The sequence below is a fragment of the Salvelinus fontinalis genome, chromosome 3 (assembly GCF_029448725.1).
Source record: "Salvelinus fontinalis isolate EN_2023a chromosome 3, ASM2944872v1, whole genome shotgun sequence".
NCBI lineage: Eukaryota > Metazoa > Chordata > Actinopteri > Salmoniformes > Salmonidae > Salvelinus > Salvelinus fontinalis.
The window spans coordinates 75,784,318-75,803,503 of NC_074667.1; the positions used below are offsets into that span (position 1 = coordinate 75,784,318).

Below are 19,186 nucleotides of genomic sequence, written 5' to 3' on the forward strand. Positions count from 1 at the left end.
CATGAGACATCTCGAAGCTCACTTCACACAAAATCATCTGTAGCGTCCTGAACGATTTGGCCTACAAAGTAGTATGACCCCTCTATGGAAAGATGAGAATCTCACGGACACGATGGTGTTCTCCTTTTTGCTCTACGCCAAACGACTTGGGCCTCGTCTAAAGTCGGCACAGCTGATCTTCTGCCTGTAGCGTCCCAACTGTTTTGGCTACACACTAATATGACCCCTCTGTAGAAAGGTGAGACTCTCATGAACACGTACATTGTTTTGCTCTAGGACGCCCGCAGGCCTCACAAGTCTCGTCTGAAGGTCCCCCGGTACCAGTTGAAAAAATGTATGGAAGTATACTGTATATGGAGTCTGTTTAGTGCCAAAAATAAGGGTTTAAATACATGCAAAAAATAAAATAATAATTGTTTCCTAGTCTTATATCTCATATAGGATAGAAACTTCCTTTTAGATGTTTTTTTAGGGGGGGGGGGACTATCTATTCCATGTAGTGAATCTGTTATTCAGGATGTTTGTATGTGCTAATAGCAGTAAGGCCAAATAAAACTTTTCTTCTAACCTTTTAACCAAGTCTAGGACCAAGAGGCATTATTTTAGTTACTGTGCCCCCAGCCCAGGACCAAGAGGCATGGAGAGGCATTATTTTAGTTACTATGCCACCAGCCCAGGACCAAGAGGCATGGAGAGGCATTATTTTAGTTACTGTGCCCCCAGCCCAGGACCAAGAGGCATGGAGAGGCATTATTTTAGTTACTATGCCACCAGCCCAGGACCAAGAGGCATGGAGAGGCATTATTTTAGTTACTATGCCCCCTGCCTCTGGAATAGCCTGCCAGAGAACCTGTGGGGGGCTGAAATTCTGGACATATTTCAAAGAGATCTTAAAACACACCTTTTTAGCTTTGCTTTTCCTCATGGTGCTTTTCCTCATGGTGCTTTTTAGTCAGTGTTTGCCATTCTTTATTTTTTTATCTTATGTTTGTTTGGTATTAAATATTTCAGCTTTTATTTTCATATTTTTTCCTGGTTTTCTTTTCTGTGAAGCACATTGCGTTGTCTGAAATGTGCTGTATAAATAAAGCTTGATTTGATTTGATACGAGGAAGGTCACATGATCTCTTTTATGTGAGCCCAGGGTGGGTGTAGTGAGAGAAGACCAGTCACTGTATTGTATGTAGAGTGACAGTGACGTGCTAACAGTTAACAGGGCCAGTCAAATGTATGAGCAGCTCCAATTGCTAAGCTGAAGCAGACCTCAGGGTATGGGACTGGGGTAGAGTTTGGTGGGTACGAGAGTGGCGTGGTGTGCGAGTGTGTGTGTGTGTGTGGTGTATGAGCGTGTGGGTGTGTGTGTGTGTGTGTGTGTGTGGTGTATGAGCGTGTGTGTGTGGTGTGGTGTATGAGCGTGTGTGTGTGTGTGTGTGTGTAAATAAACACTTTCTATTTATATATTTACCTCCATTTAATCAGAGCCATGATGAGTGGAGTCAGTCTGCCTATGGAACAGCACAGAATATAACACTATAACGCAGTTCTGGTTATAACGTAGTGAAAACATAAAGTTCTAATGGGAAAGAGAAGAGAAATCCATAATAAAAAGGTTGTGGTGACAGGACAATCCTTCTGAGGTCCATCCTTCTATCCTAACCTTCCCTTCCGTTTCAATGGTCTGGGAAAACTGAGGCTGGAGCGACAACATCAAAGTGACTCCAAAATAGTGCATTTGTAAAGTATTCAGACCCCTTGACTTTTACCTTACAGCCTTATTCTAAAATGGATTAAGTCAAAAAAATATCCTCATCAATCTACACACAATACCCCATCATGACATCACAATACCCCATCATGACATCACAATACCCCATCATGACAAAGCTATTTTTTGTTGTTGAAATTTAAGCAAATTTATTACAAATAAAAAACAGAAATACCTTATTTACATAAGTATTCAGACCTTTTACCTATGAGACTCAAAATTGAACTCAGGTGCATCCTGTTTCCATTGATCTTCCTTGAGATGTTTCTACAACATGATTGGAGTCCACCTGTGGTAAATTCAATTGATTGGACATGATTTGGAAAGACACACATCTGTCTATATAAGGTCCCACAGTTGACAGTGCATGTCAGAGCAAAAACCAAGCCATGAGGTCGAAGGAATTGTCCGTATGTAGAGATCCGAGAAAGGATTGTGTAGAGGCACAGATCTGGGGAAGGGTACCAAAACATTTATGCAGCATTGAAGGTCCCCAAGAACACAGAGGCCTCCATCATTCTTAAATGGAAGAAGTTTAGAACCACCAAGACTCTTCCTAGAGACGCTGGCCGCCTGGCCAAATTGAGCAATCGGGGGAGAAGGGCCTTGGTCAGGGAGGTGACCAAGAACCCAATGGTCACTCTGACAGAGCTCCAGAGTTTCCCCTGTGGAGATGGAAGAACATTCCAGAAGGACAACCATCTCTGCAGCACTCCACCAATTAGGCCTTTATGGTAGAGTGGCCAGAGAAGCCACTCTTCAGTAAAAGGCACATGTCCAATCCAAAATCAAATCTGGAATCGGCTTTCTATTTCACAACAAAGCCTCCTTCACTCACGCCGCCAAACTTACCCAAATAAAACTGACTATCCTACCGATCCTCGACTTCGGCGATGTCATCTACAAAATAGCTTCCAACACTCTACTCAGAAAACTGGATGTAGTGTATCACAGAGCCATCTGTTTTGTTACCAAAGCCCCATATACTACCCACCACTGCGACCTGTATGCTCTAGTCGGCTGGCCCTCGCTTCATATTCGTCGCCAGACCCACTGGCTCCAGGTCATCTATAAGTCTATGCTAGGTAAAGCTCCACCTTATCTCAGCTCACTGGTCTCGATAACAACACCCACCCATAGCACGCACTCCAGCAGGTATATCTCACTGGTCATCCCCAAAACCAACACCTCCTTTGGCCTCCTTTCCTTCCAGTTCTCTGCTGACTGGAACGAATTGGAAAAATCGCTGAAGCTTTATATTTCCCTCACTAACTTTAAACATCAGCTATCTGAGCAGCTAACCGATCGCTGCAGCTGTACTAACTTTAAACATCAGCTATCTGAGCAGCTAACCCATCGCTGCAGCTGTACTAACTTTAAACATCAGCTATCTGAGCAGCTAACCCATCGCTGCAGCTGTACACAGCCCATCTGTAAATAGCCCATCCAATCTCCCTACCTCATCCCCATATTGTTTTTAATTACTTTTCTGCTCTTTTGCACACCAGTATTTCTACTTGCACATCATCATCTGCTCATCTATCACTCCAGTGTTAATTTGCTAAATTGTAATTACTTCGCTACTATGGCCTATTTATTGCCTTACCTCCTCACGCCATTTGCACACACTGTATATAGACTTTCTTTTTTTCTATTGTGTTATTGACTGTACGCTTGTTTATTCCATGTGTAACTCTGTGTTGTTGTTTGTGTCGCACTGCTTTGCTTTATCTTGGCCAGGTCGGAGTTGGAAATGAGAACTTGTTCTCAACTAGCCTTCCTGGTTAAATAAAGGTGAAATAATAATTTAAAAAAAACTTGGAGTTTGCCAAAAGGCACCTAAAGGACTCTCAGACCATGAGAAACACGATTCTCTGGTCTGATGAAATCAAGATCAAAGTAAAGTACAGAGAGATCCTTGATGAACACCTGCTCCAGAGCACTCAGGACCTCAGACTGGGGCGAAGGTTACCCTTCCAACAGGTCAATGACCCGAAGCACACAGCCAAGACAACGCAGGAGTGGCTTTCGGGACAAGTCTCTGAATGTCCTTGTGGCCCAACCAGAGCCCGGACTTGAAACTGATCGAACATCTCTAGAGAGACCTGAAAATAGCTGTTCAGCGACGCTCCCCATCCAACCTGACAGAGTTTGAGAGGATCTGCAGAGAATAATGGGAGAAACTCCCCAAATGCAGGTGTGCCAAGCTTGTAGCATCATACCCAAGAAGACTCGAGGCTGTAATCGCTGCCAAAGCTGCTTCAACAAAGTACTGAGTAAAGGATCTGAATTATTATGTAAATAAAATATTTCAGTTTGATCTTTTTTATAAATGTGCAAAAATGTATAGAAACCTGTTTTTGTTTTGTCATTATGGATTATTGTGTGTAGATTAATGAGAGAAATGTTAAAAAAAATCTATTTTAGAATAAGGCTGTAAGGTAACAAAATGTAGACAAGTCAAGGGGTCTGAATGCTTTCCGAATGCATTGACAGAGTAAAAGAAGAATACAAATATACAAAATAAAAATATCACAAAACATGCATCCAGTATGCAACAAGGTAAAGTAATAAAGTAATACTGCAAAAAAACACGGCAAAGGAAGACACTTCTTGGCCTAAATGCAAAGCCTTATGTTTGGGGCAAATCCAACACAACACTGAGTAACTGCCTTATTTTCAGGCGTGGTGGTGGCGGCATCATGGTATGGATATGCTTGACATTGACAAAGACTGGGGAGCTTTTCAGGATAAAAAGTAACAAGATTGAGTTAAGCACAGGCAAAATCCTAGAGGAAAACCTGGTTCAGTCTGCTTTACACCAGACGCTGGTAGAGGAATTCCCCTTTCAGCAGGACAACACAAGGCCAAATCTACACTGGGGGTGCTTACCAAGACGACAGTGAATGTTCCTGAATGGCCAAATTACAGTTTTAACTTACATCTGCTTGACAATCTATGGCAATACTTGAACATTGCTGTCTAGCTATGATCCCCATCCCCAATGCCTTGACAGAGCTTGAAGAATTTTGAAAAGAAAAATGGGCAAATATTTCACAGTCCAGGTGTGCAAAGCTCTTGGAGATGTACCCAAGAAGAATCACAGCTGTAACCGCTGCCGAAGGTGATTCTAATTAAGGTATATTAGTGATTTATTTTTCATTAATCTTTAAAAAAAAAAAATATTTTCCTTCCACTATTTTGTATAAATTGTTGACAATAAATGACAATTATTCCACTTTCTAACACAATAAAATGTGAAGAAATCCAAGGGGGTGAATACTTCTGATACCCTATGTGTCTGTCCCCTGTTCCCCTGTTTTGTATCTCTCTGTGTACCCCTTCACCTGTCCCCCCATTTTACCTCCACCTGTCCCCCTTAACTGCCCTGTTACCCTTCAACCCTGACCCCCTTTCTCTTCATCCCCCGTACCTTTGTTGTGTATCTTCCCACCTGTGTCCCTCAAATGTGCTTCTGTCCTCCATCCACTTGTCCCCGCTGGGAGAGAGAGGGGGTGAGGGAAAGGGAGAGCGAGCAAGAGAGAGGATGAGGGAGAGAGGGGTGAGGGGCAGGGAGAGAGAGAGGTGTGAGGGAGAGAAAGCGAAAGAGAGAGAATGTGGAGAGGGAGAGAGAGTGCGGTTAGGGAGACGGATATGGGAGAGAGAGAAAGCCAGAGAGAGAAAGAGAGAGGGGTGAGGGAGAGAGAATGGTGAGAGAGAGAGTGGGGTGAGGGAGAGAGAGAGAGAGAGAGAGAGAGAGGGGTGAGGGAGAGAGAGTGAAGAGAGAGAGAGAGAGAGGGGTGAGGGAGAGAGAGTGAAGAGAGAGAGAGGGGGGTGAGGAAGAGAGAATGGTGAGAGAGAGAGAGTGGTGTGAGGGAGAGAGAGATAAAGAGAGAGGGGGTGAGGGAGAGAGAGAGAGAGTGGGGTGAGAGAAAGAGAGAGAGTGGGGCGAGGGAGAGACAGAGATAAGAGACAAAGGGTTCAAAGAGCTTTTATCAAGTGCATAGTAGAATTTCTAAGTAGACTATAAAGTAGTAATCAGCTGAGGCAAAGCAGTCTTCACAGACAGAGGATTCCATGTTCGCTGCTATCATCCCATGTCTTCTCTCTGTGTTGTTTGATAACATGCGGTGTACAGTTCAACTCAGGCCAACATAGTTTAAACAGTGTAAAGGGCTAGGGGCGTCTCTCTACAGAAAACAGTACTGTACAGGAAACTGGCTAAAATAACAGAACTGTAGCTATTCATGACCGAGGCCCACCTGTAAACCCTTTCTATTATTAGCTTGTAGAACTGAAAGAATAGAACACAGCAGAGGAGAATAGAATGGAGCTGGCATTAACAGAATGCTTTGGATTCCGTAGGGTGGAATATTCTGTTGATTCTTTGTATAATAATGTTCTCCTGGGAATAGGAAAGGAACCGCCCATTAAAGAACAGATGAGAAATATGAACATACTACTATACTAATAACAACATACTATATAGGTCAGGTTCATGACCATATTTTTTTTGACATGTGCAGGGATACTGGAGTGATGGAGATAAAGTGGGGCAAAAAAGTATTTAGTCAGCCAACAATTGTACAAGTTCTCCCACTTAAAAAGATGAGAGAGGCCTGTAATTTTCAACATAGGTACACTTCAACTATGACAGACAAAATGAGAAAAAAAAATCCAGAAAATCACATTGTAGGATTTTTAATGAATTTATTTGCAAATTATGGTGGAAAATAAGTATTTGGTCAATAACAAAAGTTTCTCAATACTTTGTTATATACCCTTTGTTGGCAATGACAGAGGTCAAACATTTTCTGTAAGTCTTCACAAGATTTTCACACACTGTTGCTGGTATTTTGGCCCATTCCTCCATGCATATCTCCTCTAGAGCAGTGATGTTTTGGGGCTGTTGCTGGGCAACACGGACTTTCAACTCCCTCCAAAGATGTTCTATGGGGTTGAGATCTGGAGACTGGCTAGGCCACTCCAGGACCTTGAAATGCTTCTTACGAAGCCACTCCTTCGTTGCCCGGGTGGTGTGTTTGGGATCATTGTCATGCTGAAAGACCCAGCCACGTTTCATCTTCAATGCCCTTGCTGATGGTAGGCTTTGTTACTTTGGTCCCAGCTCTCTGCAGGTCATTCACTAGGTCCCCCTGTGTGGTTCTGGGATTTTTGCTCACCGTTCTTGTGATCTTTTTGACCCCACGGGGTGAGATCTAGCGTGGAGCCCCAGATCGAGGGAGATTATCAGTGGTCTTGTATGTATTCCATTTCCTAATAATTGCTCCCACAGTTGATTTCTTCAAACCAAGCTGCTTACCTATTGCAGATTCAGTCTTCCCAGCCTGGTGTAGGTCTACAATTTTGTTTCTGGTGTCCTTTGACAGCTCTTTGGTCTTGGCCATAGTGGAGTTTGGAGTGTGACTGTTTGAGGTTGTGAACAGGTGTCTTTTATACTGATAACAAGTTCAAACAGGTGCCAATAATACAGGTAACGAGTAGAGGACAGAGGAGCCTCTTAAAGGAGAAGTTATAGGTCTGTGAGAGCTAGAAATCTTGCTTGTTTGTAGGTGACCAAATACTTATTTTCCACCATAACTTGCAAATAAATTCATTAAAAATCCTACAATGTGATTTTCTGGATTTTTTTTCTCATTTTGTCTGTCGTGGTTGAAGTGTACCTATGATGAAAATGACAGGCCTCTCTCATCTTTTTAAGTGGGAGAACTTGCACAATTGGTGGCTGACTAAATACTTTTTTGCCCCACTGTATATGTAAAGTGGTAAGGTTACTAGGCAACAGGATAGAAGATAAACAGAGTAGCAGCAGCTTGTATGTGAGTGGCTGTGCGGATGTGTAGAATCAGTATAAATGTATGTGCATATTATTTGTGAGTGAGCAGATGATGGAGTGAGTGTTTGTGTGAGTGTGTAGGGCCATGTGAGTGTGTAGAGTCCTGTGAGTGTGTAGGGTCCTGTGAGTGTTTGTGTGAGTGTGTTGGGCCATGTGAGTGTGTAGGGCCATGTGAGTGTGTAGGGTCCTGTGAGTGTGTAGGGTCCTGTGAGTGTGTAGGGCCATGTGAGTGTGTAGGGTCCTGTGAGTGTGTAGGGTCCTGTGAGTGTGTAGGGTCCTGTGAGTGTGTAGGGTCCTGTGAGTGTGTAGGGTCCTGTGAGTGTGTAGGGTCCTGTGAGTGTGTAGGGTCCTGTGAGTGTGTAGGGTCCTGTGAGTGTGTAGGGCCATGTGAGTGTGTAGGGCCATGTGAGTGTGTAGGGCCATGTGAGTGTGTAGGGTCCTGTGAGTGTGTAGGGTCCTGTGAGTGTGTAGGGTCCTGTGAGTGTGTAGGGTCCTGTGAGTGTGTAGGGTCCTGTGAGTGTGTAGGGCCATGTGAGTGTGTAGGGTCCTGTGAGTGTGTAGGGTCCTGTGAGTGTGTAGGGCCATGTGAGTGTGTAGGGCCATGTGAGTGTGTAGGGCCATGTGAGTGTGTAGGGCCATGTGAGTGTGTTGGGCCATGTGAGTATGTAGGGCCATGTGAGTGTGTAGGGCCATGTGAGTGTGTAGGGTTCTGTGAGTGTGTAGGGCCATGTGAGTGTGTAGTGTCCTGTGAGTATGTAGGGTCCTGTGAGTGTGTAGGGCCATGTGAGTGTGTAGGGTCCTGTGAGTGTGTAGGGTCCTGTGAGTGTGTAGGGCCATGTGAGTGTGTAGGGTCCTGTGAGTGTGTAGGGTCCTGTGAGTGTGTTGGGTCCTGTGAGTGTGTAGGGTCATGTGAGTGTGTAGGGCCATGTGAGTGTATTGGGTCCTGTGAGTGTGTAGGGCCGTGTGAGTGTGTAGGGCCGTGTGAGTGTGTAAGGTCGTGTGAGTGTGTAGGGCCGTGTGAGTGTGTTGGGCCGTGTGAGTGTGTAGGGCCATGTGAGTGTGTAGGGCCATGTGAGTGTGTAGGGCCATGTGAGTGTGTTGGGCCATGTGAGTGTGTTGGGCCATGTGAGTGTGTAGGGCCATGTGAGTGTGTAGGGCCATGTGAGTGTGTAGGGCCATGTGAGTGTGTTGGGCCATGTGAGTGTGTAGGGCCATGTGAGTGTGTTGGGCCATGTGAGTGTGTAGGGCCATGTGAGTGTGTAGGGCCATGTGAGTGTGTTGGGTCCTGTGAGTGTGTAGGGTCATGTGAGTGTGTAGGGCCATGTGAGTGTATTGGGTCCTGTGAGTGTGTAGGGCCGTGTGAGTGTGTAGGGTCATGTGAGTGTGTAGGGCCATGTGAGTGTATTGGGTCCTGTGAGTGTGTAGGGCCGTGTGAGTGTGTAGGGCCGTGTGAGTGTGTAAGGTCGTGTGAGTGTGTAGGGCCATGTGAGTGTGTTGGGCCGTGTGAGTGTGTAGGGCCATGTGAGTGTGTAGGGCCATGTGAGTGTGTAGGGCCATGTGAGTGTGTTGGGCCATGTGAGTGTGTTGGGCCATGTGAGTGTGTAGGGCCATGTGAGTGTGTAGGGCCATGTGAGTGTGTAGGGCCATGTGAGTGTGTTGGGCCATGTGAGTGTGTAGGGCCATGTGAGTGTGTTGGGCCATGTGAGTGTGCACAGAGACATTGCAAAACTAAAAGTTCAATAAAGACAAGGTCAACCCAAGGCATTCCATATAGTCATGTTGTTAGCTATTTAGTAGTCTTATGGCTTGGGGATAGAAGTTGTTCAGGAGCCTGTTGGTATCAGACTTGATGCACCGGTACCACTTGCCATGTGGAAGCAGAGAGAACAGTCTATGGCTTGGGTGGTTGGAGTCTTTGATGATTTCCCAGGCCTTCCTTTCACACAGGTTGATATAGAGGTCCTGGATGAGGCAGGGAGCTCAGCCCCAGTGATGTACTGGGCTGTCCACACCACACTCTGTAGTGTCATGCGATCGAGGGCGGTGTTATTGCCATACCAAGCGGTGATGCAGCCAGTCAAGATGCTCTCAGTGGTATAACTGTCAAACTTTTTGAGGACTTGAGGGCCCAAGCCAAACCTTTTCAACCTCCTGAGGGGGAAGAGGCACGGTCACGGGTTCTTCACGAACTGTGTGCGTATTTGGACAATTTTAAGTCGTTAGTGATTTGAACACAGAAGAACTTGAAGCTGTCTACCTGCTCCACTGCAGCTCTGTCCATGTGGATGGGGGACGCTGTAGTCCACGATCAGCTCCTTGGTCTTACTGACGTTGAGGGAGAGGTTGTTGTTCTGGCAGGGTCTAGGGTGTCTGAGATGGTGCAGTTAATGTGTCCATAACCAGCCTCTCAAAGCACTTCCTGATGACAGATATGAGTGCTACAGGGTGGTAGTCATTAGAGTTCTTGGGGACAGGATTCATGGTGGTCATTTGTAAACAATTCTGGATGAGCATTTTCTTGTTTGCTAATGACATTATACAGCTCGCGGTGGTAAATCGACGGCTACGAATAATATAGATGAAAACTCTCTTGGTAGATAGTGTGGTCTACAGTTTATCATGAGATACTCTACCTCAGGCGAGCAATACCTCAAGACTTCTTTAACATTAGACATCGCACACCAGCTGTTATTGACAAATAAACCCTCCCCCTCATCTTACCAGACGTCAATGTTCTGTCCTGCCGATGCGCGGAAAACCCAGCCAGCTCTATATTATCCGTGTTGTCGTTCAGTCACGACTCGGGGACAAAAGATATTACAGTGTTTAATGTCCTGTTGGTAGGATAATCTCGAACAGAGATCATCCAGTTTATTCTCCAGTGATTGCACGTTGGCCAACAGAATGGATGGTAGAGGCGGGTTACCCACTCGCCAAAGAATTCTCACAAGGCCCCCCCCGATCTCCACCCCCTGTATTTACATATTTTCTTCACACGAATGATGGGGATTTGGGGCTGGTCTCGGAGAAGCAGATGTCAGGTTAGGTAATCAACCCTCCTCCTCCTCTCAGTACAGATGTCAGGTTAGGTAATCAACCCTCCTCCTCCTCCTCTCAGTACAGATGTCAGGTTAGGTAATCAACCCTCCTCCTCCTCTCAGTACAGATGTCAGGTTAGGTAATCAACCCTCCTCCTCCTCTCAGTACAGATGTCAGGTTAGGTAATCAACCCTCCTCCTCCTCCTCTCAGTACAGATGTCAGGTTAGGTAATCAACCCTCCTCCTCCTCTCAGTACAGATGTCAGGTTAGGTAATCAACCCTCCTCCTCCTCCTCTCAGTACAGATGTCAGGTTAGGTAATCAACCCTCCTCCTCCTCTCAGTACAGATGTCAGGTTAGGTAATCAACCCTCCTCCTCCTCCTCTCAGTACAGATGTCAGGTTAGGTAATCAACCCTCCTCCTCCTCTCAGTACAGATGTCAGGTTAGGTAATCAACCCTCCTCCTCCTCCTCCTCCTCTCAGTACAGATGTCAGGTTAGGTAATCAACCCTCCTCCTCCTCCTCCTCTCAGTACAGATGTCAGGTTAGGTAATCAACCCTCCTCCTCCTCCTCTCAGCACAGATGTCAGGTTAGGTAATCAACCCTCCTCCTCCTCTCAGTACAGATGTCAGGTTAGGTAATCAACCCTCCTCCTCCTCCTCCTCTCAGTACAGATGTCAGGTTAGGTAATCAACCCTCCTCCTCCTCTCAGTACAGATGTCAGGTTAGGTAATCAACCCCCCTCCTCCTCCTCTCAGTACAGATGTCAGGTTAGGTAATCAACTCTCCTCCTCCTCCTCTCAGTACAGATGTCAGGTTAGGTAATCAACCCTCCTCCTCCTCCTCCTCCTCTCAGTACAGATGTCAGGTTAGGTAATCAACCCTCCTCCTCCTCTCAGTACAGATGTCAGGTTAGGTAATCAATCCTCCTCCTCCTCCTCTCAGCACAGATGTCAGGTTAGGTAATCAAACCTCCTCCTCCTCTCAGTACAGATGTCAGGTTAGGCAATCAACCCTCCTCCTCCTCCTCTCAGTACAGATGTCAGGTTAAGTAATCAAGCCTCCTCCTCCTCTCAGTACAGATGTCAGGTTAGGTAATCAACCCTCCTCCTCCTCCTCCTCCTCTCAGCACAGATGTCAGGTTAGGTAATCAACCCTCCTCCTCCTCCTCCTCTCAGTACAGATGTCAGGTTAGGTAATCAACCCTCCTCCTCCTCCTCTCAGTACAGATGTCAGGTTAGGTAATCAACCCTCCTCCTCCTCCTCTCAGCACAGATGTCAGGTTAGGTAATCAACCCTCCTCCTCCTCCTCCTCCTCTCAGTACAGATGTCAGGTTAGGTAATCAACCCTCCTCCTCCTCCTCTCAGTACAGATGTCAGGTTAGGTAATCAACTCTCCTCCTCCTCCTCTCAGCACAGATGTCAGGTTAGGTAATCAACCCTCTCCTCCTCCTCCTCCTCCTCCTCCTCCTCCTCCTCCTCCTCTCAGTACAGATGTCAGGTTAGGTAATCAATCCTCCTCCTCCTCCTCTCAGTACAGATGTCAGGTTAGGTAATCAACTCTCCTCCTCCTCCTCCTCCTCTCAGCACAGATGTCAGGTTAGGTAATCAACCCTCCTCCTCCTCCTCTCAGCACAGATGTCAGGTTAGGTAATCAACCCTCCTCCTCCTCCTCTCAGTACAGATGTCAGGTTAGGTAATCAACCCTCCTCCTCCTCCTCTCAGTACAGATGTCAGGTTAGGTAATCAACCCTCCTCCTCCTCCTCTCAGTACAGATGTCAGGTTAGGTAATCAACCCTCCTCCTCCTCCTCTCAGTACAGATGTCAGGTTAGGTAATCCACCCTCCTCCTCCTCCTCCTCCTCCTCTCAGTACAGATGTCAGGTTAGGTAATCAACCCTCCTCCTCCTCTCAGTACAGATGTCAGGTTAGGTAATCCACCCTCCTCCTCCTCCTCCTCCTCCTCTCAGTACAGATGTCAGGTTAGGTAATCAACCCTCCTCCTCCTCTCAGTACAGATGTCAGGTTAGGTAATCCACCCTCCTCCTCCTCCTCCTCCTCCTCCTCTCAGTACAGATGTCAGGTTAGGTAATCAACCCTCCTCCTCCTCTCAGTACAGATGTCAGGTTAGGTAATCAACCCTCCTCCTCCTCTCAGTACAGATGTCAGGTTAGGTAATCAACCCTCCTCCTCCTCTCAGTACAGATGTCAGGTTAGGTAATCAACCCTCCTCCTCCTCCTCTCAGTACAGATGTCAGGTTAGGTAATCAACTCTCCTCCTCCTCTCAGTACAGATGTCAGGTTAGGTAATCAAGCCTCCTCCTCCTCTCAGTACAGATGTCAGGTTAGGTAATCAAGCCTCCTCCTCCTCTCAGTACAGATGTCAGGTTAGGTAATCAACCCTCCTCCTCCTCCTCTCAGTACAGATGTCAGGTTAGGTAATCAAGCCTCCTCCTCCTCCTCTCAGTACAGATGTCAGGTTAGGTAATCAACCCTCCTCCTCCTCCTCTCAGTACAGATGTCAGGTTAGGTAATCAAGCCTCCTCCTCCTCTCAGTACAGATGTCAGGTTAGGTAATCAAGCCTCCTCCTCCTCCTCTCAGTACAGATGTCAGGTTAGGTAATCAACCCTCCTCCTCCTCCTCTCAGTACAGATGTCAGGTTAGGTAATCAAGCCTCCTCCTCCTCTCAGTACAGATGTCAGGTTAGGTAATCAAGCCTCCTCTTCTCAGTACAGATCAAATCAAAGTTTATTTGTCACGTGCACCGAATACAACAGGTGTAGACCTTACAGTGAAATGCTTACTTACAGGCTCTAACCAATAGTGCAAAAAAGCTATTAGGTGAACAATAGGTAAGTAAAAAATAAAACAACAGTAAAAAGACAGTGAATAACAGTAGCGAGGCTATAAAAGACACCGGTTAGTCAGGCTGATTGAGGTAGTATGTACATGTAGATATGGTTAAAGTAACTATGCATAAATGATGAACAGAGAGTAGCAGTAGCGTAAAAGAGGGGTTGGAGGGTGGTGGGACACAAGGCAGATAGCCCGGTTAGCCAATGTGTGGGAGCACTGGTTGGTCGGCCCATTTGAGGTAGTATGTACATGAATGTATAGTTAAAGTGACTATGCATATGTGATAAACAGAGAGTAGCAGAAGCGTAAAAGAGGGGTTGGGGGGGTACACAATGCAAATAGTCCGGGTAGACATTTGATGACCAGGGACTGTGTGTTCAGGAGTCTTATGGCTTGGGGGTAAAACTGTTGAGAAGCCTTTTGGTCCTAGACTTGGCACTCCGGTACCACTTACCATGCGGTAGTAGAGAGAACAGTCTATGACTGGGGTGGCTGGGGTCTTTGACCATTTTTAGGGCCTTCCTCTGACACCGCCTGGTGTAGAGGTCCTGGATGGCAGGCAGCTTAGCCCCAGTGATGTACTGGGCCGTGCGCACTACACTCTGAAGTGCCTTGCGGTCGGAGGCCGAGCAGTTGTCGTACCAGGCAGTGATGCTCTCAATGTTGCAGCTGTAGAACCTTTTGAGGATCTCAGGACCCATACCAGGTTAGGTAAGCCTCCTCCTCTCAGTACAGATACTACCCTGGTCTATGTGGTACATTGGTTTTACCTGACTCTGTGTTGATGTATTGCTGCTATCAGTCTGTCTGATGGAGCCCATAGGTCTGGGTTATAGGAGACACTCACTACAGAGAGTAGACTATAAACCGGCACTTATTGTCATAAACTGGCACCATGCCCAAACACATACAGGATTTATCAGTCTGTGTTAGTGTGGATGACAGGTCTCTCTCTCTCTCTCTCTCTCTCTCTCTCTCTCTCTCTCTCTCTCTCTCTCTCTCTCTCTCGCTCTTTCGCTCTCTCTCTGTCTCTCTCTCTGAATGTGTTGTGTGGGACTGTGTGAGTAGGACGGGTGTCTCTCTCCCCCCCTCTCTCTCCCCCTCCATGTCTCTCCTCCTCTCTCTCTCTCTCTCTGAATGTGTTGTGTGGGACTGTGTGAGTAGGAGGGGTGTCTCTCTCCCCCTCCCTGTCTCTCTCTCTCTCTCTCTCTCTGAATGTGTTGTGTGGGACTGTGTGAGTAGGAGGGGTGTCTCTCTCCCCCTCCCTGTCTCTCTCTCTCTCTCTGAATGTGTTGTGTGGGACTGTGTGAGTAGGAGGGGTGTCTCTCTCCCCCTCCCTGTCTCTCTCTCTCTCTCTCTGAATGTGTTGTGTGGGACTGTGTGAGTAGGAGGGGTGTCTCTCTCCCCCTCCCTGTCTCTCTCTCTCTCTCTGAATGTGTTGTGTGGGACTGTGTGAGTAGGAGGGGTGTCTCTCTTCCCCTCCATGTCTCTCTCTCTCTCTCTCTCTCTCTCTCTCTCTCTGAATGTGTTGTGTGGGACTGTGTGAGTAGGAGGGGTGTCTCTCTCCCCCTCCCTGTCTCTCTCTCTCTGAATGTGTTGTGTGGGACTGTGTAAGTAGGAGGGGTGTCTCTCTCCCCCTCCCTGTCTCTCTCTCTCTCTCTCTGAATGTGTTGTGTGGGACTGTGTGAGTAGGAGGGGTGTCTCTCTTCCCCTCCCTGTCTCTCTCTCTCTCTCTCTGAATGTGTTGTGTGTGAGTAGGAGGGGTGTCTCTCTCCCCCTCCCTGTCTCTCTCTCTCTCTCTCTCTGAATGTGTTGTGTGTGAGTAGGAGGGGTGTCTCTCTCCCCCTCCCTGTCTCTCTCTCTCTCTCTCTGAATGAGTTGTGTGGGACTGTGTGAGTAGGAGGGGTGTCTCTCTCCCCCTCCCTGTCTCTCTCTCTCGCTCTCTGAATGTGTTGTGTGGGACTGTGTGAGTAGGAGGGGTGTCTCTCTCCCTCTCCCTGTCTCTCTCTCTCTGAATGTGTTGTGTGGGACTGTGTGAGTAGGAGGGGTGTCTCTCTCAATTTTCAATCTTGTCTCATCGCTGTTACTCCCCAATGGGCTCAGGAGAGGTGAAGGTGGAGTCATGCGTCCTCCCCGAAACATGACCCGCCTAACCGTGCTCCTTAACCCGCCAGCTTAACCCGGAAGCCAGCCACACCAGTGTGTTGGGAGGAAACACCGTTAAACTGGTGACCGGGGTCAACCTGCAGGCACCCGGCCTGTCACAAGGATTCACTAGGGCACGATGAGCGAAGTAAAGCCCCACCCTCCCTTACCCGGACGACGCTGGGCCAACCCGGGTCTGTTGTAATACCTCTATGATGCAGTGCCATAGACCACTGCTCTGCTTTAGACGGATATGAGAGAGGGCTAGGGAGAGATGGAAAGAGAGAGGGATAGGGAGAGAGGGACAGAGAGAGGGAAAGAGAGATGGATAGGGAGGGAGAGAAGGAAAGAGAGAGAGGGAGAGAGAGAGAGAAGGAAAGAGGGAGAGAGAGAGGGAAAGAGAGAGAGGGAAAGAGAGAGAGGGATATGGAGATAGGGAAAGAGAAAGAGGGAAAGAGAGATAGGGAAAGAGAGAGAGGGAAAGTGAGAGAGGGAAAGAGAGAGAGAGGGATAGGGAGAGAGGGAAAGAGAGGGATAGGGAGATAGGGAAAGAGAGAGAGGGATAGGGAGATAGGGAAAGAGAGAGAGGGATAGGGAGATAGGGAAAGAGAGAGAGGGATAGGGAGAGAGGGAAAGAGAGGGATAGGGAGATAGGGAAAGAGAGAGAGGGATAGGGAGATAGGGAAAGAGAGAGAGGGAAAGAGAGGGATAGGGAAAGAGAGTGATAGAGAGAGAGGGAAAGAGAGGGATAGGGAGAGATGGAAAGAGATAGAGGAAAAGAGAGAGAGGAAAAGAGAGTGATAGAGAGAGATGGGGAGAGAGGGATACAGAGATAGGGAAAGAGAGAGAAGGGGAGAGGGATATAGAGAAGAAAAGAGAGGAATAGGGAGAGAGCGGTAGAGAGAGAGGAAAAGAGAGTGATAGAGAGAGATGTGGAGAGAGGGATACGGAGAGAGGGAAAGAGAGGGATAGAGAGAGAGAGAGGAAAAGAGAGTGATAGAGAGAGATGTGGGGAGAGGGAGAGAGGGATACGGAGAGAGGGAAAGAGAGGGATAGGGAGAGACAGAAAGGGAGGGATAGAGAGAGAGGAAAAGAGAAAATGGGTTGTGAAAGTGTATTTATTCAGGGACACAGTGATGCCAGGCTAGGCTAGGGCTGGTGGGTCTTTCTATTATTGCCCTTCACCTCTCCTCACCTCACTGAAGTCATTTCCATTGGCTCTGTACAAAGGACAATGATGTGTGTTTGTCTTTGGTGTTTGTCTGTCAGTGTGTCGGCGGTAAGGACCATTCAATATACTGTAGATGCAATATGCTATCTGACTAACTATCTTCATGATTGTTCAGTGTTAACAGGTTGACAATAGAAGCTACACTCAGAAAAAAAATGTTATTTGACTGTCCCCATAGGAGAACCCCTTTTGGTTCCAGGTAGAACTCTTTTGGGTTCCATGTAGAACGCTCTGTGGAAAGGGTTCTACATGGAACCCAAAGGGTTCTACCTGGAACCAAAAAGGGTTCTTCAAAGGGTTCTCCTATGGGGACAGCCGAATAACATTTTTAGGTTCTAGATAACACTTTTTTTTCTAAGAGTGTAGTGCATTAGCAGGTGATTCAACACCAATGCTGACCTCATATACCAGTGTACACAGACTGATATTGACGTTAAGAGATTGTCCAGTTTACTTGTGTTAGCATAATGTAAGGCCTATTCCCTCCCTCCCCTCCACTCTTCCATCCCCTCCACTCTTCCACCCCTCCACTCTTCCACCCCCTCCACTCTTCCATCCCCTCCACTCTTCCATCCCCTCCACTCTTCCATCCCCTCCACTCTTCCATCCCCTCCACTCTTCCATCCCCTCCACTCTTCCATCCCCTCCACTCTTCCACCCCTCCACTCTTCCACCCCCTCCACTCTTCCATCCCCTCCACTCTTCCACCCCTACACTCTTCAATCCCCTCCACTCTTCCATCCCCTCCACTCTTCCACCCCTCCACTCTTCCACCCCTACACTCTTCCATCCCCTCCACTCTTCCATCCCCTCCACTCTTCCATCCCCTCCACTCTTCCACCCCTCCACTCTTCCATCCCCTCCACTCTTCCACCTCCTCCACTCTTCCATCCCCTCCACTCTTCCACTCTTCCATCCCCTCCACTCTTCCACCCCTCCACTCTTCCATCCCCTCCACTCTTCCACCCCTCCACTCTTCCATCCCCTCCACTCTTCCACCCCTCCACTCTTCCATCCCCTCCACTCTTCCACTCTTCCATCCCCTCCACTCTTCCACTCTTCCACCCCCTACACTCTTCCATCCCCTCCACTCTTCCATCCCCTCCACTCTTCCATCCCCTCCACTCTTCCACCCCCTCCACTCTTCCACCCCCTCCACTCTTCCATCCCCTCCACTCTTCCACCCCCTCCACTCTTCCATCCCCTCCACTCTTCCATCCCCTCCACTCTTCCATCCCCTCCACTCTTCCACCCCCTCCACTCTTCCATCCCCTCCACTCTTCCACCCCCTCCACTCTTCCACCCCCTCCACTCTTCCATCCCCTCCACTCTTCCACCCCCTCCACTCTTCCATCCCCTCCACTCTTCCACCCCCTCCACTCTTCCATCCCCTCCACTCTTCCACCTCCTCCACTCTTCCATCCCCTCCACTCTTCCACCCCTCCACTCTTCCATCCCCTCCACTCTTCCACCCCTCCACTCTTCCATCCCCTCCACTCTTCCACTCTTCCATCCCCTCCACTCTTCCATCCCCTCCACTCTTCCACCCCTCCACTCTTCCATCCCCTCCACTCTTCCACTCTTCCATCCCCTCCACTCTTCCATCCCCTCCACTCTTCCACCCCTCCACTCTTCCATCCCCTCCACTCTTCCACTCTTCCATCCCCTCCACTCTTCCATCCCCTCCACTCTTCCATCCCCTCCACTCTTCCACCCCTCCACTCTTCCATCCCCTCCACTCTTCCATCCCCTCCACTCTTCCACCCCTCCACTCTTCCATCCCCTCCACTCTTCCACCCCTCCACTCTTCCATCCCCTCCACTCTTCCATCCCCTCCACTCTTCCATCCCCTCCACTCTTCCATCCCCTCCACTCTTCCATCCCCTCCACTCTTCCACCCCTCCACTCTTCCATCCCCTCCACTCTTCCACCCCTCCACTCTTCCATCCCCTCCACTCTTCCATCCCCTCCACTCTTCCACCCCTCCACTCTTCCACCCCTCCACTCTTCCATCCCCTCCACTCTTCCACCCCTCCACTCTTCCATCCCCTCCACTCTTCCACCCCCTCCACTCTTCCACCCCTCCACTCTTCCATCCCCTCCACTCTTCCACCCCTCCACTCTTCCATCCCCTCCACTCTTCCACTCTTCCATCCCCTCCACTCTTCCATCCCCTCCACTCTTCCATCTCCTGCACTCTTCCATCCCCTCCACTCTTCCACCCCTCCACTCTTCCATGCCCTCCACTCTTCCATCCCCTCCACTCTTCCACCCCTCCACTCTTCCATCC

General features: G+C 48.2%; 1 protein-coding gene across 6 annotated transcripts in view; it reads left to right on the plus strand.

The window, feature by feature from the left end:
- The window catches only part of LOC129851476 (kinesin-like protein KIF21B), a 125,656-nt gene that overhangs the window by 31,027 nt on the left and 75,443 nt on the right, over positions 1 to 19,186 (plus strand). The window lies entirely within an intron of this gene.